At 49.4% G+C, this 22648-nt stretch overlaps 2 pseudogenes; one reads left to right on the plus strand and one right to left on the minus strand.

The window, feature by feature from the left end:
* Window positions 1–22648, plus strand: part of LOC128820667 (uncharacterized) — a 2212279-nt pseudogene that overhangs the window by 1666479 nt on the left and 523152 nt on the right.
* LOC128820669 (uncharacterized) overlaps window positions 1–22648 on the minus strand; it is a 1091286-nt pseudogene that overhangs the window by 666079 nt on the left and 402559 nt on the right.

The following is a 22648-nucleotide window of genomic DNA, read 5'->3' on the forward strand; positions in this document are numbered from 1 at the left end:
TATCGCAAGAGACGCGAATAAAAAAACCTCCAAGAAACTATAAAAGAGACTGAATAAGGGGAGTGGGGCGTGGGGCACTGCAGTGTGGGACACTGCAGGAGGGGCGGTTTGGAGACCCCTACCCACCCAGCGCTGTTTTGCTTGCTACTGCTTGCTGTAATTAATAAAATTCTAATTGACCTTAAAAAGGCTGAATCAAATTATTCGCCTCAATTTATCACAATTTGGTGCCGTGACTCGGATAAAGGAAACCCGGGACGGAGACCCCACTAGGGTGAGGCGCCCCACCGCCTTTTTGCGGTGGACCTAAGGGGGGGCTTCCTCCTTGGGCCTTTACCGACGAACCTAAAACTCAGTAGCAAGCAAAGGTACCCCCGTTAATCTTTGTGCACGAAGAACCGCGGAAGAGTGAACACGCAGGAAGCGTAAGTAGCCCCCGGTGGGTGGTGGGCCTCCTTTTTCCAGGGTTGGGTGACGTAGGAGGGGAGAGCTGCAACCCCTCGGCGTCGAGTTACCCTCGGTGGGGAGGCTCCTGGGTTAGGAGGAGAGCAAGCGGGCCTAACCCAGACGTGGAGGTGGACTGCGTCAAAGTTCCTGGGGCAGGGGATCCCCGGAGAAACTTCCCCAAGTTTCGGCTTACTAATTTAACATATGTGTTCAGTGGGCCCCGTAAAAGCGGGCTCCGGAGTGTGTGTGTGAGAGGGACAAAGCCTCGACCCCGGAAACGGGGTCTTTAAGAGTCGTTTAGGGGTGTATAGTCCCGGGGTGATTGAGGTGAATAAGAAGACACACAGGGCGAAGCCCCGGTCGAGAAACGGAGGCACCGGAAAGACGTGAGTAGTCCGGTCCGGTCGGTCGCTCGGTCAGGGGTGGGAGTCCTGGAGTGTAGCGAACGTGAACGTGTGTGTGAGAGGGGAACTGGCAGCTCAGATTCCCCAAGTGAGTGTGGACCCCATAGTAGTGCGTTTCCCATATCCGGCGACGGAGTGGGCCACGAATTGGGGGAAGCGACTGTCGTATTGTTTGTGTTGAGTGTGAGAAGGCACTCTAGAAGATGGGTCATAGAAAAAGTAGAATTGCTGAACCCATGGGTGGGAGAATTTCAGCAAAGCTTCCACAGATTCCAGAGGAGAGTCCACTAGGCTTAATGGTAAAGTATTGGGATGCCTTGCCTTCTAGAAAAGGAAAAGATAGGGTTAAAATGATCCATTATTGTATGGAAGTTTGGGGAGGTAAACAAATAAGGGGAGACCAACTATATTGGCCCGTATTTGGGTCATCTGAGGATTGGATTTGTCAAGCTCTGAATATATATGTTAACTCCAAAGAGCCCTTTAACCAAGAGGAGAGCGAATATGCAGCTCTTTGGATAATGGGGGAGACAAGAACAAAGCTGTTTGCTCTCAATAGTAAAAGGAAAAAGAAAAAAATACAGGAGGAGGAAATATCCCCAGTTATTCCTCCTCCCTATATACCACCACCTCCTCCAGTACCTCCACCCCTGCTACAATACCCTGACCCCTCAGCCCCCGTTCAAGAATTATCTGATGACGAGGGATCAGAGGTTAGGGGATCGGAGGGGAATACCCCCAGGATGTCCCGGAGAGTCACTAGGAGTCAAACCCGACAAAGGGAGAAACAAGAACTGGGCATATTTCCTCTTAGAGAACATGGGATGGGAATGGTACCCAACCCAAATGCAGCACAACCAGGGCAGCCAGCCCAAATTTTGGGAGTGGGATATATATCTGTCCCACTAAGTCCGGGAGATGTCCGGGACTTTAAAAAGGAAATGGGACATCTGTTAGAAGACCCCCTGGGGGTGGCGGAGCGATTAGACCAATTTTTAGGACCTAACATTTACACTTGGGAGGAGCTGCAATCTATATTGGGAATCCTATTTTCTGTAGAGGAAAGGAGAATGATTAGGGAGACGGGTATGAGGATCTGGGACGATGAACACCAGCAAGGACCATTAGCAGACACCAAATGGCCCCTCCAGAATCCTCAGTGGAATAACCAAGACCCGGTGCATCGCATACACATGAGCGATTTGCGGAATATAATATTACAGGGAATAAGGAGGGCTGTTCCTCGTGGGCAGAATGTACAAAAGGCATTTAAAGAGCACCAGAAAAAAGATGAAGATCCAACAGAATGGTTGGAGAGATTGAAGAAAGCTTTCCAGTTGTATTCAGGGGTGGACCCCAATACCCCAGAAGGGGAGACACTTTTGAAGGTGCATTTTGTAGTCAATTCTTGGGTAGACATTCGGAAGAAGTTGGAAAAATTAGAAGGATGGCAAACGAAAGGATTGGATGAGTTGTTGCGAGAGGCTCAAAAGGTGTATGTTAGGAGAGAAGATGAGAGTTTTAAAAAGCAGTCTAAAATCATGTTGGCAGCAGTAAGGGAGGGACAACGGAATCCCCAGAGAAGAACTGGAGGTCAGTCTAGAGGTCAGACTGATGTCCAGAGAAGTCGGTTTGAAGGGAAGTCGAGAGGTGGAGAGAGCATTGTTTGTTTCTATTGTGGGAGGAAGGGACACATAAGGAAAGAGTGTCGGCAGAAGATTGCTGATGAGGAACAGTTCAAAGAAGATTAGGGGGGTCAGGGGCTCTATCTGCTGGGGACAAGGGAAAGAACAGAGCCCCTGGTAAAATTAAAGATAGGTCCCCAGCAACAAGAATATGAGTTCCTTGTGGACTCAGGGGCGGAGAGATCAACCGTCCAGACCCTTCCCCAAGGGTGTAAGATATCACCTGAGATAATACAGGTGATTGGGGCCAAAGGGGAACCCTTTGGAGTACCTGTAATTAAGGATGTACTCTTAGAAAGTGATTCTAAATTAGGAATTGGGTCATTTTTACTAGTTCCAGAAGCAGATTATAATCTATTAGGGAGAGATTTGATGGTCGAATTGGGGATAGGGATAGAGGCAAAAAAGGGAGAACTAACAGTAAAACTATATTCTCTCCGGACTGAAGACGAAAAAAAGATTAACCCAGAAGTTTGGTATACCCCCGACAGTGTGGGGAAATTAAATATTGAACCCTTTGAGGTAACTATCAGAAACCCAGAAATCCCTGTCAGGATTCGGCAATATCCCATACCCAAAGAGGGGAGGGAAGGACTAAAAACAGAAATAAAGAGACTTTTGGAAAAGGGACTTTTAGAACCCTGTATGTCCCCTTTCAATACCCCCGTTCTGCCGGTAAAGAAACCGAATGGCAGTTACAGATTGGTGCATGACTTGCGGGAAATTAATAAAAGAACAGTTGAAAGATTCCCGGTCGTAGCCAATCCACATACTATTTTAAGCCAACTTGGCCCAGAAAACCAGTGGTATAGTGTGATAGATCTTAAAGATGCTTTTTGGGCCTGTCCCCTTAAGGAAACCTCTAGAGATTATTTTGCCTTTGAATGGGAAGACCCGGATACACATAGAAAACAACAATTGAGGTGGACTGTCCTTCCCCAGGGGTTTACCGAATCCCCAAATTTATTTGGCCAAGCTATGGAACAAATATTGGCAGAATATTCACAGGGAGAGGGGATTGTGCTTCTACAATATGTAGATGATTTATTAATTGCAGGGAAAGAAGAAGAAAGAGTAAGGGAAGAAACTATAAAACTCTTAAATTATTTAAGCCTTAAGGGACTCAAAGTTTCAAAGTCAAAATTACAATTTGTGGAAGAGAAAGTTAAATACCTCGGACACTGGCTGACTCAGGGGACTAAGAAATTGGATACTGATAGAGTCCAAGGAATACTTTCCCTGGAAGCCCCAAAAACTAAAAGGCAGGTTCGGCAGTTACTGGGACTTTTTGGGTATTGCAGACAATGGATTGAAAATTTTAGTGGGAAAGTTAAATTTCTGTATGAAAAATTAACAACAGACGGGCTATTAAAGTGGAGCCCTGAGGATGAAACCCGGTTAAAATCATTAAAAACTGAACTGGTCAATGCCCCGGTTCTCAGCCTCCCGGATCTAAAAAGACCATTCTTTTTATTCATTAATGTCAATGAAGGGGTGGCATACGGGGTGTTAGCCCAGGAATGGGCTGGAGGAAAAAAACCAGTGGCATATCTTTCAAAGCTTCTCGATCCTGTTAGCCGAGGGTGGCCTGCCTGTTTGCAATCAATAGTGGCTGCTGCCCTTTTGGTAGAAGAAGCAGGAAAGATAACTTTTGGGAGTGAACTGAAGGTTTTATCTCCTCATAACATCCGTGGAGTACTACAACAAAAAGCGGATAAATGGATAACAGATGCCAGACTCCTAAAGTACGAAGGCATCCTAATTTCTTCTCCTAGGTTAAGTATTGAAACCACAAGCTTACAAAATCCAGCCCAGTTTCTATATGGAGAACCAGTTGTGGGACTAACTCATGATTGTCTTTTGCAAATAGAGGAACAAACAAAAATAAGACCAGACCTCGAAGAGGAGGAATTAGAGGAAGGATATCGATATTATGTAGATGGGTCCTCTCGGGTCCTTGAAGGGAAAAGGAAATCTGGGTATGCTATTGTGGATGGGAAGATTTTTAAGAAAATAGAATCTGGTCCTCTTAGCCCCAGCTGGTCAGCACAAGCATGTGAATTGTATGCAGTACTCAGAGCTTTAGAACTACTAAAAGGAAAAGTTGGGACCATTTATACTGATTCAAAATATGCTTATGGGGTGGTTCATACATTTGGTAAAATCTGGGAAGAAAGGGGTCTTATCAATTCACAGGGAAGGGGGTTGATACATGGGGAATTAATTCTGAAAGTGCTCCAGGCCTTGAGAGGTCCGGAAAGAATAGCTATTGTTCATGTAAAAGGACATCAAGTGGGAATGGGAAGCTCAGTACGGGGAAATAATTTAGCCGACCAGGAGGCAAGAAAGGCAGCTTTAATGAATTTAAAACCATATAAAGGGGGGGTCACACAAAGGGAAGATTGCTCCACTTGTGGAGCTGACTTAGAGGAAGAACCATGTTGGGCTTGTTGGAATGCATACGGGAGCGATTCAATACAGTGTGCCTGTGATAACCCCCAAGACAAACATTGCCGATTCCATGAACCCATTAACCATGTGTTAGCCTTCACGGTACAGGAAAAACAAAAACTAAACCAAATGGGGGTGAAGGAGAAAGAGGGAGGCAAGTGGATACTACCAGATGGGCGGGAGGTACTCCCAAAAGGAATGGCAATAAGGGTCCTGCAAGCAATTCATGAGAAAACCCACTGGGGAACACAAGCCCTGGTTGACCAATTTGCAATTAAATATATGTGCATAGGGATCTATAACCTTGCAAAACAGGTAACACAACAATGTCTAACCTGTCAAAGAATAAATAAACAACAATTAAGAGAAAGACCAATGGGCGGAAGGGAACTGGCACAACGACCTTTTTCACATATACAAATAGATTTCACAGAATTACCAAAAGTGGGGAGGTATAAATATTTATTGGTACTGGTAGACCACTTAACCCATTACATGGAAGCTTATCCTACAGCCCGAGCTACTTCAAACACTGTGGTAAAAGTATTATTAGAGCAAATTATCCCCCGGTATGGAGTAATTGAGTGTTTAGACTCAGACCGGGGACCCCATTTCACCTCTAAAATTGCAAAAGATGTCCTGACAGCTTTGGGAACTCAATGGAAATACCACACCCCATGGCATCCACAGAGCTCGGGGAGGGTGGAAAGGATGAATGGAGAAATAAAAAAACAACTCACAAAGTTAATGCTGGAAACAAAAATGTCATGGGTTAAGTGCCTACCTCTTGCCTTATTGAACATTCGAACTCAACCCCGAACTGATGTGGGAATCTCCCCATTTGAAATGCTGTTTGGAATGCCTTATGATATGGAAGCCCCCACAGATCACCCCTGCCTTAAAGATTCTCATATTAAATTTTACATCACCCAAATTATGAGCAGAAGGCAGGAATTGAGAAAGAAAGGAGTGCTGACACAGAGACCACCTCTAGACATAACAATCCATAAGATAAAACCAGGGGATCAAGTACTCATTAAATCTTGGAAGGAAGATTCCTTAACCCCATGCTGGGACGGTCCCTTTCTTGTTTTGCTTACCACAGAAACGGCAGTCAGGACGGCCGAAAAGGGGTGGACTCACGCCAGCCGAGTGAAAGGTCCGGTTGCCACAAATAACCAGTGGAGAGTGACTAGCCAGCCTGGGAACCTGAAAGTGACTCTTAAGAAAAACTAATGAACTCTGTGGACATTATCCAAATCAACCAAAAGGGGGAGCAAAAGGGATACAATTACAAACTAGCTGAAGACTCTATAGTAACTTGTAATAGGAAAGTTGTGGAGATTGTTATTTTTTGTGTACTTTAGACTTTATAGTGATTTGTAATAGGAAAGTTGTGGAGATTGTTATTTTTTTGTGTACTTTAGACTTTATAGTGATTTGTAATAGGAAAGTTGTGGAGATTGTTATTTTTTTGTGTACTTTAGATTTTATAGTGATTTGTAATAGGAAAATTGTGGAGATTGTTATTTTTTTTGTGTGCTTTAGACTCTATAGTGATTTGTAACAAGGAAGGTTGTGGAGATCGTTATCCTTTTGTAAAATTTGCCAAGAACGGTGGTGGGTCCATTGCCAGAGGGGAAGACCACCAATTGGGGTTTGTACTGAGTGCTAAAAACTCAGCAAAAACTAATTAGAACTGTACTAAGGATAGGAGAATTGGAAAATCGGTGGGTCAGTGTTGGATCTGAGTGGTAGAAAATATTTACCAAAGGGAATATACCCTGAGTATTTTTTTACTAACGAGCCCACTCCATTTGCTGCTCAGATAATAAAAGGGTGTTATCAAAAGGAACTGAAGGGGATTCCTTGCGACCCACTTCTGGTCAAAGATAAGAACTGGGAACAGTACAAGGCTAGGCAGGAGCGAAAAAGGGGACGCTCAGGCGAGTCCTGCTGCTGCCGAGAAGATGGTTTACCTCGCGGCTCGAAGCACCCGAGTCGGCGAGCGAGGCAGAGAGGAAAAGGCCAAGCCCCCTCTAAGTGGAACAATGCTGAAATGCTCCAACCACTGCCAGCCGAGTACTAGGCTCCCTCAAAGGACCAGTCTAAGTGCCTCCGAAACACCAAGGGAGCAGCAAGCCCAAAAGGGGAAAGTAGGATGTTACAAAACAAAACCAAGGCTAGGACTCCACCCTTATTGGCAAATTGTTAGCTTTCTATTGCTTTGTCCTAATGGTGTTTTTGGTCAAGACAATGTTGAATGGCTGTGGTCCCAAGCCTTTACCCAATACACTGGATCTATGGGAAGCCAGCCTGATTTAGAAGGTTTAAATTTAACAACTCTAGTCATGCACGATAACCAGATATATACTAAACAGGAGTGGAAAAAACAAAAGGGGTGGTCACTTCAAGGAACCATAGGAGAGGAAATTAAGATAGGGTGTCGAATGATTAACGGGACTACCTACAATAAAGTTATCCAAATCAGTGTAGATAATCACAAGCATTCGAAGGTATGCAATCATCCAAGTGAACTAGACTGTTGGTATAACTTCACATTAAGACAAACTGTTGACGTGGTTTGCCTCTGGGCCCACAACACCATTGGGTTGTCTTTCAAATTTACAATAAACGCCATGGCTAAGCCTTTTACCAACCACTCCAGCATTCAAGTACACACCAAAAATATATCATTCAATTTTGAACCCAAGGTTTATGAAATCGGCCCCTATGTCATAAGAAATACAGGTCAACAAAAACTGCTCTTTAACCCAGAATGGTCCCTTAAACGTGTTGAACTGTTAATGCAAACTAATATCTCGGCAGTTCAGCCAGCCTGCTCTCCCTTCCTAAGGTCATCCTTCGAAGGATGGACAAAGTGGCTACAAAAACAAGTACATCTCCGAGGTAGAATGCGAAGGGATTTAACCGGGATGTTAGGAACCGGATTGGGGGTTTTGAATGGGATCGACTCTGAGATAATAATGAACAAATTAGCTACAGCAACTAACGATTTGACAAAGTTAAAACAGCCTTTACAGTCTTCTCTATTGGCACTAGGAGATAATCAGTGGCAAGTCTCGGAGGTACTGCCAAGATGGAGAAATATTGAGGATCACGACCATGACTTATTGGTAGACATGTTACAAGTAGCACAAGAGAACATATCTTTAGCCCTTAGTTGTATACAAGCACAATTATGGATACAATCAACAGCAGCTTTAATCATAAGAGAAAGAAGTGAAGGGGTGTTTCCAACTGAAGTACGAAGGGTCGTCTGGGATAATGCCACAGACTTTGAGAAGAATTCCCAATCTTGGTGGACCTTGGTAAATTTTACCTATAATCCTACCACTAACACTGCTACTGCCTTTGTGCTCACTATACGAAATGCCATAATTCACACTATACACCCTATTGTTGCCTTAGGAATAAGTCATGAAAAGTCAGTATTATACCCCTCAGAACATAGGGTATGGGCCTGGAAAAACCGAGGGAAATGGCAAACCATTAACCTAGAACCTTGCATTGCTTGGGAACAGCAGGGATTTATCTGTGAGACTAATTTAATTAGCACTCAAGACGTATGCCTTGACACTGACCAAGGCATTTGCCACTTTGAAATCCGCCCGGACCCCAACCCACGAACTGTATTAGTGTATATCGGTAATGGCTGCGTGTGTTTAAGGACTGTGTGTGCTGTTATAGAAATTGATAAGAACAAGGTCCCTCTATTTACTAGAAATCATTCCAATTTCTGTATTTGCAACTTTATCAAAATTACTGGGTGTGACTTTAACTACTCAGCACCAGTTGTATCCCACCAATTAATAAAATCAAACTACACAACATACAACAAATTATCACCCACACCCATTGGGATGAATTCAACCCTGGTTAAACAATTAATGAAACACCAAGAACTAATGAAAATTATAGAAGAAATTCACAAGAATGGGCAGAAAACTCTCGTAACTATCCATCATGATATAACTGAAATAAACAGAGTCCTACAGAGAGTAAAAAAAGATGCAAGTCATAACTAGTGGGATGCACTATTCGGATGGTCACCAACTGCAACTGGGATCATGAACACTTTAAGTCACCCCATTATAGTTTTACTAATTTTAGTCGCTATAAGTTTAATAATGTCCATTTTAACACTCATATGGAATTGGAGGATGTTGCAACGTGTGGCTACTTTGACTTCACTCTTTAGAACTCATGGAATCCTGCCGAAGGAAAACTGTCCTGAGGTAGAAGACACTTTACTCCTAGCATACGAAGCAGCAAAACGATTTGATGAACAAAATGGTAAAAGAGAAAATGGGGGATTGTGATAAACTATGGTAACTTATTTGTTCATCAAAAGAATTAGAATATTAAAGGGGGAAATATAAAATTAAAGTATAAGGGATCAGCTTGATTGTTAGGAGATAGGGGAAACATCTGTAAAGTTGGGAAACAGGAAGCACCTGCTACAAACCACGAGGAATAGGCATATTGCAAGGCTATAGACATATTACAAAACGCAAGACCACAAGTATGATTATTCACCATTTAGGGAGCTTTTCTTAGCTTGTTTTTTGCAGACACAGGCTAAAGGATGTTGGGGGATGGCTGGAGCTGATTGTGAAATCAGCGACCACCGGGCGGCGGCCAGCGAAGTGGACGGCGTAGGAGTGCTCCGGGTACGCCCATCAATGGCCGGAGCCGATTGTGAAACCAACGATCACCTGCCTCGACACAACGCAGAGACGATGCAGAGGGATGCTCAAGCTACGCCCACCGCTATCGCAAGAGACGCGAATAAAAAAACCTCCAAGAAACTATAAAAGAGACTGAATAAGGGGAGTGGGGCGTGGGGCACTGCAGTGTGGGACACTGCAGGAGGGGCGGTTTGGAGACCCCTACCCACCCAGCGCTGTTTTGCTTGCTACTGCTTGCTGTAATTAATAAAATTCTAATTGACCTTAAAAAGGCTGAATCAAATTATTCGCCTCAATTTATCACAGGTCCCACTGAGGGAGACGACTGAGAAAGTGTCCCCAGGCCCCAGGCAGAGCAGAGAACTGGAGGCACTGATGACAGCTGGGGACAAAGAGAAGCCAAGTCTTGGTGGCCTGGGGCACAGCAGGGTCTGTGCCACCAAGGGCTGTCAGGAGACACCTTGTCCTGAGGCCCTGGGGCCTCCTGGCACAGCCCCAGCCAGGCTGGGCACTGTCAGCCCCTTGTCCTGCCCTCAGCATCCCCCCCTAGCCCACATCCCAGTGGCCTCAAGGATCTGCTGGAAGGAGTCCCTGGGGAGCCTTGCTCAGGAATGGCCCTGGGGGCTCCACAATGCTCCCAGGGACTGCAGGTTTTTCAAAGGACTTTGGCTTTGGCTTTTGCCTTGCAGTCTCTGAGAGCTTTGTGCAATCATGGCCTCCAATTATCTGCTGTAATTAGTCCCTGGAGAGGCTTTGTCAGGAACAACACTCAGTGGGGCTCATTAATGCTTCAAGGTACTTCAGTTCTTTTAAGGTACTTGGTGTTTCCCTTTGGATACAGACTCTGTGAGAGGTTTGTGCAATCATGGCCCCAATTATCTGCTTTAACGAGTCCCTTGAGAGCTTTGTGCTGACACTCAGTGGGGCTCATTAATACTTTGAGATACTCAACTTTTTTAAGGTACTTTGGATTTTCCTTTCCACACGGAGAGGTTTTTGTGCCATTTTGAGTCTCTGAGAGGTTTTTGTGCCATCCTGGCCTCCAGTTCTCTCCTCCAAGGGGTCCATGAAGAGCCTGTGTTGGGGATGGACCTCAGTGGCACCCATTAATGCTTTGAGACACTTTGGGGTTTTCTTCTGCCTTTGACTGCTGGAAAGGTTTATGCAATCTCCTCTCAGGCCCTGAGGTTCCAGGGCTCAGCTCCAAATGCACCACGGGGCTCATTAGGATCAAGGAAGTCCTGACAAACCATGGCTCTGCCTTGATTTCCCTCTGGCCTGGTGCAGTTCATCAGGAAGTTTTCTTGCTACAATTATGGAGAATTGGTCAAAGATCTTCTAATAAATATTTTTTCCTATTTTAAAGGATTACTGTTCTCTTTATAGCAGAGGTGATTGCAGTATTCTGTGATTCTATTTGATTCAGGAATTCTTTTAAGAAGGTCTGGCCTGCTCAGAGAAACTGTTCCTTGAGCTCTGACCCAGTGTGGACAACCTCGCTCCACATTCCCCAACCCATCCTGCCTCTCCTTACTCATCTGGGGCCTGCTTTCCTTGGAGAACTCGTTGCACACAGCCAAAGAAGGGTTTTGTTTTTCTTTTTTAAGCAATCTAAATATCCTAAGTTGCCCACTAAAAACAGACACCCTCCTCAAGGGTGTGCCAAGACCAAGCTGCCTCCAAGGAGGTTCCCGTTCTCCAAGGCAGAACCATGCAAGGAATGATGTAGACACACAGGAAGTTCTGCTAGAAACAGAAATCCAGAGCTGGCTCAGAGTAGAATTAGACCAACTCCTGAAGGACAGACAAGCTTTGAACTCCTTGCAGCTCAAAGCTCCAAGCTGGGAGGTTCGTGAGTGACCCAAGAGTGAGGGAAGGGAACTGCAGAGAGCCCTGGAAGTGCTTCTGTGCAGACAGGCTGTGGGGAAGGGCACTGCAGAGCTGCCCTGGGCCAGCTGTGAGGGTGGATCATCATCCCAACCTGCCCTGGGCCATTGCAAGGGGCTGTGGCCATGGTCACTGCACTGACCCCACTGCTGGGTTTGGTTGCCATGGCAACCCTCATCAGTCCAGGTTTCCTGGGAAACCACCCCAAGGAGCCATTTCTGCTGCCAGGTTCCATGGCCACTTGCCTGCAGAGCTGTTGCTGCCCTCGGCTGCCGTGGCAGCCCTCAGGACACAGCGGTGCCGGGGCTGTTCCAGGTACAATTCCAGTGACACTTGTGATTGTTGGTTGCCATGGAAACCTGCCCTGGGCCCCTTGCTCAGGACTGGTGTCACTGCCCAGAGCCAGAGGGGATCCCGTGCTGGGGGCTTGTGCCACGGCCACCTGCCCTGTGCTGCGCTGGCCGGTCAGGCACCAGTATGACCTCAGTGACCCCCAGCATAGACACAGTCACTCCCAGTTGCCTCCACTTGCCCCCAACATGCTCCCAGCTGTTCCCAGTATGGTGCCAGACACTCCCAGTATATCCCAGTTGCCCCCAGCATGCTCATCCTCAGTCACCCCAGAGTCCCCCGTACGGTTCCAGTTGCCCCCAGGATGACCTCACTCATTCCCAGTATATCCCAGTTACCTCCAGCAGGTCCCCAAACCCCCTCCCAGTACCACAAATGGCCCCAACAGCACAAAAGCCTCTCTCAGTCCCACCAGGGGTCCCTAAACCCCCTCCCAGCCCTCCATGGAGCTGACCAGGAGAGGTTGATGGACAGGAAAATCAACAGCCAGGATCAGCTCGGACACTTCAGTAGCAATTTTGGCACTTTGGGGGGGACACCCTGGATGGGCAGACCCAGGCCAGGGACTGGGACAGACAACTGGAATTCCTGGAGAACAGATGTGGTCAGATGGACACGTTCTGCTGGAACAACTACAAGAGCATGGCCATGTCCCTTGGCTTGGTCCCACAACACCTAAATCCTCCTGAATCTTCCCCTGAACCCCAAATTCACACTCAAATCCCAGTAAAATGATTCAGCTTTAGATCTCTCTGCTTAATTTCTTTCTTTTTCCCACAATTCTGGGTGTTTTGATGGGATAAACATGGAAACTATTCAGGTAGGAAAAGATCATCCATTGCTGCTTGATGCCACCAGAAGAAAAAATGACAGCACAGGTGAGATTGTTTGGGCTGTAAAGTGAAAACATCAGTTCTTCCCAATTCATTTTCAATGTTGATCAGAGTCCCAGTGGATGTTCTTGCCCTGTGTTCATCCAGGTGTCTATAGGGATACAGGAGCACATGGAGACCACCAGCCAGGTGTCTTTGCAGCAAGGATCACTGGGAATGTGGGTCACCAGGGCTCTGCTCAACGTGGGTCCTCCCATGGGGGATGGAGTTGGGGAAGTGCACAAAACTCCTCCCACAGTTGGGGCTCTTGCAGGGCTTCCCTTACCAGTGGCTCCGTTGATGCTGGGTCAAGTGAGAGCTCCTGGAGAAGCTCTTCCCACACTGGGGACACTCGCAGGGTCTCTCCCCAGTGTGGAAGTGCCGGTGGGTGATGAGGTGGCAGTTGTGGTTAAAGCCCTTCCCACAGTCAGGGCAGTGGTGGACCTCTCCTTGGTGTGAATCCGCTGGTGCCAGAGGAGATGGGAGCTGCTCCGAAACGTCTTCTGACACTCAGGACACTCGTAGGGCCTCTGCCCAGTGTGGTCCATTTGGTGGATGATCAGTTGGGACCTTCGGCTGAAGCTCTGCCTGCATTCCCCACACTCGTATGGCCTTTCCCCGGTGTGGATCCTCTGGTGGCAGATCAAGTGGGATCTGGATCTGAAGCTCATCCCACATTCCCCACACTCATAGGGCCTCTCCCCACTGTGGATGCGCCGGTGAGTGACAAGGGCGGAGTTTCGTTTGAAGCCCTTTCCGCAGTCGGGGCAGCGGAAGGGCCACTCCTCCATGTGAATCAGCTGGTGCTGGAGGAGACTGGAGCTGGTCTGAAACCTCTTCTGACACTGGGCACACTCATAGGGCCTCTCCCTGGTGTGGATGCGCTTGTGCCTGATGAGTTGGGAGCTGCAGCTGAAGCCCTTCCCACACTCCCCACAATCGTAGGCCCATTCCCCAGTGTGGATCATCTGGTGCTGAATCAGAGTGCTGCTCTGCTTGAAGCTCTTCCCACACTCCAAGCACTTGTAGGGCTTCTCCCCATGGTGAACCTGCTCATGGACCACCTGCTCCAAGCTCTGGCTGGAGCTCTGCCCATTTCCTGGCACAGGGTGGGTCTTTCCTCCTCAGAGCACCCTGGGGTGGCTTTGCAGCCCCTCCTCCTGTGGGATCTCCGAGGCTTTTCCTCCCCATTGGATTCATGTGCCATGGAGCTGCTCAGAATGACCTCTTCCACGAGGTTCTGCTGTGGGGATTTGTCCTCCCTGCTCTCCATCCTCAGCTCCTTGTGACAGGGACAGAGACCTCCCCTGGGGCAGGGCAAATGTGACATTGTCCCCTGTGTGCGGGGCCTTCCCAGGGTGGGGCTTTTACACCTGAGCCAGTTTGGGTAAGGGGGGTGGTGTTCACCCCCCACCCCGAGCAGGGATTGCCTCACTGCTTCAGGTGACAATGTAAGATGTAACCAAAAGTGTGTTTTCATTCACCATCTTCATGAACTGTGATAAACAGGTGGGGCAGTGTTCTTTATCTCTGACTCAGCCCTGATAACGCCCTCCAGGGGCCATCTTCTGTTAATGGGCCATTGAGTGTCACTGCAGGACTGATAAAATTACATCATCCCATTGTGGGATGCTCCGCCCCGGGGGAGGAACCAAGCATTCCTGCCTGCATATAATCTCACCCTTGCAACACCAGGAGTACCTTGCCTACTGGATTCCCAGAGGACAAGAGCTCCATAATCAGCACTGGACCTTCAGAGGAAGACCAGACCCTTTCTACAGCATCCCCGCTTTGACAGAATCACGTTCATCACTCCAACAGGACTGCAGCCACCATTTCATCAGACTGCTACCACCACTCTGACCAACGGGGTGTCAGGTTATATCCTGACTCGGTCAGATTAAGCCAGTGTTTCTGTTTCACTGCCTTGATCTTAATATTCTTACTAAATTGTAATTCTGGCTTAAATTCTCCCCCTGGTTTGCGCCAAACCAGTAGAAAACTCAATGACCTCATCTCTTGTTTCCTTCCCAAAGCAGACTTTGCCATCCACAAATGTTCACGAAATGGCGCAGAATGCTGCGAGGAAGAGCAAGATGCCCTGGGACACCCAGGCAGGTGAGGAGGAAGTCAGTGCTCCTTTCCCCCTCTCTCCTGCACCATCTCACACCCCAGCACGGCCCCCGGCTGCAGGACAACCCCGCTGCCGATGCCGTCCTGCCGGGGACGCACTGTGGGGATCTCCTTCCCCTTCCCTCTGGCACGGAGGCAAATCCCATCCTCTCCTTGTCCTTCCTGCCCCAGACAAGGAGCTGAGGATGGAGACCAGGGAGGACAATTCCCCACAGCAGAACCTCGTGGAAGAGGCCGTTTTGAGCGACTCCATGGCAAAGGAATCCAATGGGGAGGAAAATCCCCAGAGAACCCACAGGAGGAGGAGCTGCAAACCCAGCCCAGAGGGCTCTGAGGAGGAAAGACCCACCCTGTACCAGGAAGGTGGACAGAGCCTCAGCCAGAGCTCACAGCTGGTGGTCCATGAGCAGGTTCATGATGGGCAGAAGCCCTACAAATGCTTGGAGTGTGGGAAGAGCTTCAGGCGGAGCAACAACCTGATCTGCCACCAGATGATCCACACCGGGGAAAGGGCCTACGAGTGTGGGGAGTGTGGAAAGGGCTTCAGCTTCAGATCCAACCTTGTCATCCACCAACGCATCCACACTGGCGAGAGACCCTATGAGTGTGGGGAATGTGGGAAGAGCTTCAGCCGAACGTCCCACTTGATCAGCCACCAGATCATCCACACTGGGGAAAGGCCATACAAGTGTGAGCAATGTGGGAAGGGCTTCAGCCAGAGATCCAAACTGATCATCCACCAAATGGTACACACTGGGGAGAGGCCCTACGAGTGTCCCCAGTGTCTGAAGAGGTTTCACACCAGCTCCCATCTCCTCCTGCACCAGCGGATTCACACCGAGGAGAGGCCCTTCCTCTGCCCTGACTGCGGGAAGGGTTTCAAACACAACTCCCACCTCGTCACCCACCGGCGCATCCACACCGGGGAGAGGCCCTACGAGTGTCCCCAGTGTGGGAAGAGTTTCACCCAGAGCTCTGCCTTGACCCGACACCAGCAGACCCACTGGTAAGGGAAGCCCTGCAAGTGCCCCAACTGCAGGAACAGCTTCGTGCACTGCTCCAACTCCATCGCCCATGGCAGGACCCACGTTGGTCAGAGCCCCGGTGACCCACATTCCCTGTGATCCATGTTGGGAAGACACCTGGCTGGTTATCCTTTTGGTTTGGCCCTAATATTCTTCTGATCTATCTTCATCCCATAAAAACACCTGAAATAGGACAAAAAAAGAAAGAAATTTCTCAGAGATGTCTAAAGTCTCACCATTTCACAGCTAATTGAGGGGGAATTTATGGTTTGGGGACATTATATGGAAGATTTGTTGGTCCTTGGGGGATTTTGGGCAGTGTTCATCTCTCTGCATTCCAAACAACAAACAACAGTCCCACTGAAAACAACGCAATCTTACCGCAAAGAAGCTCAATCCCATCTAAAAATGGCTTGTTCCCATCTCAAATAACCTCAATCCCATGCCAAAATTACGCAGTTCCTTAGCCTCTAGGGTGAGATGGGGTTGGAAGAAGATTGGGAGAAGTGGGATCCAAATTTGGAGCAGTGGGATTGGGGTTGTGTGGGACTGGGTGGGTGGGATGTATTTTAGCAGTAAATAAAATTTTCAGAATTATTTATTCCTGTCCCATTCATTTTCCATCAGTTCTGATTTGTTTTCCCGAGTGCCGCCTTCTCAGCTGTTTGTGTTCGCGTCCTCTTTTCTCTCCTGCCTCTCTTTGCCTGCTCTGTTTCTCTCTCAGTGTCTGCCTTGACCCAGGGCAGCTCCCACCAAAGGCCCTGCCCTGATTTCATTCCCAATCCAGGAGCTACAACCACCATGGGTGAAGTTATGAAGGCTGGCAGTGAAATGTCACTGTAGGATCTTGCTCCACTTGGCTTTTGCCTCTTCCATAAGAGTTTTGCCTTCAGGGGAAGGAAGATCTTTTCCTGGCTGGGAACTGGAATTCCAGCCCCTGGGAGCGTGTGCCATGGATCCCAGAGGGGCATTCCCGAGGCTCCCAGGGTGCTGCTCCTGCCGTGCCTCCCAAGGAGCTGTGCAGGCCCAGGGGACAAGGTGCAGCAGCTGTGTTGGTTCTGCAGTGCCACAAGGGCCCCTGGTTCCATGAGTTTCCGCACTGCCAGCAGCGGTTCCTGGGTTCCCGTGGTGCCCTGCTGTGTCACCATGGATATTTGGTGGCATGAAGTTCCTCAGTGTCACAATGGCCTACCTGGCTCCATGAGCTTCCGCAGTGTCCAAATGGCCTCCTTGGATGGGCAGTGTCACCATGGGCCATTGGCTCCATGCAGCCCCGCTGGGTCACCATGGGCTCCTTGGTTCCATGAGGTTCTGGGGGTGTCTCCATGGTCTCCTTGGATCCACAGTGTCACAATGGACCACTGGATCCACATGGCCCTGCTGTGTCACCATGGCCCCTTGCTTCCATGGGACCCCAGGGTCACAATTGACTCCTTGCTTCCACGTCACCCCCCAGTGCCAAAATGGCCCCTTTGTTTCATGGGGAACACAAAAGATTTATAGAAACATTGAGCAACACCTGCTTAACACAGCTGTGAACATCTGTTTGCATCCAAAAGAGAGCTTAAAGGTGAGGATGGCACCAGCAGCTTCCATCTGCAACAGAGATCTAGGGAAAGGACAGGGACAGAGAATTCAGCTGGGAGACTCAGAGAATTCTGCTTCCAGAGATTATTTCTGGCCACACTGTCCCTTGTAGAAAGGTGACACCATTCCAGGCAGCCTGTACTGAGCAGGTGCTTCCTGAGTGGGGTTTGTTGCTCAGGAAACCTGCTCAGGCTTTTCCATTCTTTCCTTCCCAAGAGGAAAACTTCTCCTGGGCCTGTGTGCAGGCAGAGCCCTGAGGAGAGCAGGTGGGACACGGTGCAATGGGCTGGGACATGGAGCTGCAGGGCTCAGGGACAAGGTTCTGCTGCAGGGCACAGGGATGTCAGTGCCAGGTGGGCCATGTCAGACATGATGAGGCTGGGGCTGAGGAGCAGCTTGTCCAAACAGGGTCAGCCCTCAAGGGGCTCATTCTTCTACATGCCCAGACCTCCTAAGGAGACATTCAGCATCAAGATCACCTGAGGAATGCTTCTGTCAGCTCTTCTCTGAACTGGAAAATAAAAAAATACTCACTTGATTAAAGAAAATTGCCATGAGGCGCACTTTGAAATCCTCCTCCTTGCAAGAACTCCCAACTGACTCCAAACAGCTGCACAAGCCCTGGAGACTTGAAGACATTTGAAGGAAGACAAAGAGTCCCTGAAGGTTTTCTGTATTTTGATGATTCCCACGGTGGATTAGGGACTGAGTCCAGGACCCCTGAGGCACTGAGAGAAGCCTGAAGAAGCTGCTCAGTGTGTCAGAAGCAAAACTCCAAGTCCCCTGGAGCATCACTGGGTCCCACTGAGGGCAGGCACTGCCAAAGGCTCCCCAGGGACTGGTGAGAGCAGATCCTTGAGGCCAGGACTGCAGGGAGCCAAAGGCTCAGAGCAGGGAACTGCAATGCTGAGCAAGGCCTGGGCTGGCTGGGGGAAGCAGAAAGGCCAAGCCCTGAGCCCAGCCTGGCACAGCAGGGCCTGTCCCTCACGGGTGGCTCGGGGCTGTTTGTGGGGCAGTGGGATGTGAGGGGCAGCAAGGACAAATGCCACAAACCTGTGTGACACTCCAGATCCTCATGGAACTAAGGGGCCATTGTGACACTGGGCTGCCTCATGGAATCAAGGAGACCATTGTGGAACTCGGGGGCCCCAAGGAGCCAAGGGTCCATGGTGACCTTGTGGAGCCCGCAGTGTCACAGAGGAGCCGTTGTGACACAGCGAGGGCGCATGGAGCCGAGGGGCCATTGTGACACATCAGGGCTTTGTGGAACCACAAAGCCATTGTGACATTGCAAGGCCTCATGGAAGCACGGGGCCATTGTGACACTGCAGAAGCAAGGGGGACATTGTGACACTCCAGGGCCTCATGGAACCAAGGAGACCATTGTGACACTGTGGGGTCCCACGAAACCAAGGGAACATGGAACAGGTCTGGCTGCCTTGGCCACCTGGTGGCCACTTCTCATCTGCCTTTGAGACACTGGGACCATGTGCTTGTCTTTCTTATAGGAAAAAACATCCATCTCAACCAGGCACCCATGGCCAAAATTGGGCATCTGCCTCCAGAATTCCCTATATCCAAGGATAGCTCCCAGACAGAAGCTGCCAGGACTGACAAGTCTGGCTGGCCTTGGCTTCCTGAGGGCTGGCACTCATGTGCCTCTGAAACACTGGGGCTCTGTGCTTTCCTTCCTAATGAAAAGAACTCATCTTCCTGTCCAGGCACCCACGGCCAAAATTGAGATTCCACCTCCAAAATGCCCAGTGTCCATGGATAGCCCCTAGATGAAAGATGCCAGGAGAGACAGGTTGGCTGGCTTCGCCTAAGGGTGGCCAGCTCTCATCTTCTTCCAGAACACTTGGACTTCATGCTTTTCTTTCCTACACCAAAAAATCATCCAATCCTGACCAGGTGCCCATGGCCAAAATTGGGATTCCACCTCCAAAAGTCTGTACATCCGAGGATTGCTCCCCAGTGAAATCAGCCGGGACAGACAGGTCTGGCTGCCCTTGGCCTCTTGGTGGCTGCCTCTCACCTGCTTTCCAAACACCGGGGCTCGGTGCTTTCCTTCCTATGGAAAAGGACTGCCCTTCTTCTTAATGTGTCCGTGGTCAAAATTGAGATTCCTTCTCCCAAATTCCATATATCCAAAGATCCCTCCATGACAAAAGCTGCCAGGACAAACAGGTCTGGCTGGCTTGGCTTCCCAGGAGCCCCATCTCTCTCGTGTTCTGTCTTTGAAACACTTGGGCTCAGTGTTTTCCTTCCTATGGAAAAGAACCGTCCTTGTTATCTATGCAGAAGTGGCCAAAATTGGGGTCCCACCTCCCAGATTCCCTATATCCAAGGCTTGCTTTCAGATAAAAGCTATCAGGACAGAGACGTCATACTGCCTTAGGCCTCTGATGGCCGCCTTTCATCTGCCCCTCAAGCAGTGGTGTTCCGTGCTTTTCTTTGCATGGAAAAGAATTGTGTTTCCCCTCCAGGTGTCCATGTCTGAAACTGGGATTCCACCTCAAAAATTCCCTATATCCGAGGGCTGTTCCCAGCCAAAATCTGCCAGTACCGTCAAGTCTGGCTGGCCTTGGCCTCTGGTGGCTGCCCCTGCCACACTGGGGCTCGGTTCTTTCCTTCCCATGGAGATCCCTGTGACACTGTGGGGACCTCATGGAACCAAGGGGATCATTGTGGCACCACTGGAGCCCATGGAACCAAGGGGCCATGGTGACACAGCGGGGCTTCATGGACCCAGAGACCATTCTGACTCTGTGGGGCCTGATGGAACCATGGAGACCATGAGGACCCTTCAGGGCCTCGTGTCACCAAGGGGGCATTGTGACACCTCAGGGCCTCCTGGGAGCAAGGGACCATTGGGACACTGTGGGGCCCCATGGAACCGAGGGAACATGGAACAAGTCTGGCTGGCTTGGCCTCCCAGGGGCCACCTGACAGGTCTGGCTGATGTTGAAATGCCAAGGGCTGCCTCTCATTAGCCCCGGGAGCACTGAGGCTCCAAGCTTTCCATGCTATGGAAAAGAACTGTCCATCTTTCCAGATGCCCTTTGCCAAAATTGGTACCCTCGCAACAAATTTTCCTATTTCTAAGAGTATCTCTCAGAAAAAAAACCAGACAGCTCTGGCTGGCCTTGCCTTCTGGTGGTCACCTCTCATCTGCCCCTGAAACACTTAGGATCTGTTCCTTCCTTCCTTGCTATGGAAAAAAAAACAGCCTTCTTGCCAAGGGACCATGGCCAAAATAAGAATTTAGCCTCCCATATTCGATATATCCAAGGATTGTTCCCAGACAAAAGTAGCCAGGACACACAGGTCAGGCTGGCCCTGTTCTCTAGTGATTTTCTTAGACTATGAGCTGAATGTTTTCATTTGAAAACACCTTGCAGAGGGCCCAGAGATCTCCCAAGGTGGGGTTTTGGGGCCTTGGGCACATGACCACTAGATATGGACAAAGGAGCTCTGTGCTCTGTGCTGTTGTGGTGGTTTTGCATCACGGAAGTGATGTCCTGAGAGAAGCTGCTAGCCGTTTCCTCCGTGTCTGACAAAAAAACCAATCAGTAATTAGCTTTGAGAATTGACAATCTGTTAAACCACTAAGGAGACTGCACACGCCTCTGTGAAGACACAAGTTAAAGAGGAAGAAGCCTGGCTGGGTCTCTTTCCCTTCTGGCCAGCACAGAGGTGCCAAGGCCGGGCCAGCCCCCGTCTGGGCCGGGGCGGGCCGGGCGGCTCCTGCCGTGGGGCCGGGCCCCTTCCCAGGGAGCCCGCCAGGCCCCATCGGCTGCCGGGCAGGGGAGGGGAGGCCGCGGGGCCGAGGCCGGGCCGGGCCGTGGCTGCGCTTGCTGACATCTGGCCGCTGCCGAGCCCTGCCCCGCCGCCAGCCCGGGCCCAGCCAGGATCCGCCGGGCCCCAGGAGCAGCCCCGGGCCGGGCCGGCTCGGCCAAGCTTCTGCCGCCCTTGGGCTTGGCCCGCAACCAGCGGGCAGGGCCAGGAGAAGCCATCGGCCCCGGCCGTGCTGCTGCTCTGCTCTGGCCTGGCTGCTGAGATCCTGGCCCTGCCCCCAGCGCCGCCCAGCCTGACACAGCCCCAGCGCAGCCGCTGCACAAACCTCCATGGCAAAACAGCTCCGGCCGCAAGGACCCAGCCCGGCCGGGCTCACGCAACCATCTGCAGGCCCCGCCTCAGATATTGACTCTTCCCGTGCTTCCATCCTCCCTCCAGGGAGAGAAAAGGACAAAGTGCAGGCACACAGAGGAGCAACGTGAAGTCACCGAGGTCAGTGAAGAGGAAGCTGAGTCCCAGATAGGAGGGATGAGGAGATGCCTTGACCTTGGGGCTGAAATCCTCTGGTAAAGCTATGGAGAAGGATGGAATTGATCCATGAGACTCTCTTTTTCGCTATAACACATTGAAAAAAATAGGGAGATCACTTGCTCAGCAAAGCCCTCCATGCTAAATGAAGGAAATATTCAAGTAGCTGTAATCCCATGAGAAGTTTGAACATTGAAAGACAGAAGAGTGACGAGAACCTTTGCCCTCAGGGAGAGAAGAAGGCCTCTGTTCCCAGAGATGAAGATGATTTCAGAAATAAATGAAGAGAACCTTTGCTCTTAAACAGCTCATCTGTAAACCAATACCCCATAAGCTGACATGGCCCTTAAACACAGCTGTGGGAAAAGCTGTGAAAAAATGTGAAGGGACTTCACGATTGCAGATTTTTCCAGGCAGCTGCTATTCGTGGAAAAGAAAATCCATGAGATAACTGTTTTCTTGCGGAGAAGTCTCCATAACATTAACAAGAAAAACTTCTCTCCCTAAGAGAACAGAAGAAAGACTATTCTAGAGATGGAAAACTGACTGAAAATTTTAGGTTTTGTCTCTTTTCATTGTCAGGTTGTATGGAGAGCGGAAGTGTTCTGAAAGTTTTGTTCTGACGCTTATTACTATTTCTTTTACTTATTATTCTAAACTTTTCTTTATAAACTTCTAAAGTTTTGAGCCCACTTTGCCATTCTCCTAATCCTATGTCACAGCAGGAAATGAGTAAGTATATTCTAGTGAGTGCACTGGTAATTAGGC

This window comes from Vidua macroura, chromosome 30, assembly GCF_024509145.1.
Source record: "Vidua macroura isolate BioBank_ID:100142 chromosome 30, ASM2450914v1, whole genome shotgun sequence".
NCBI lineage: Eukaryota > Metazoa > Chordata > Aves > Passeriformes > Viduidae > Vidua > Vidua macroura.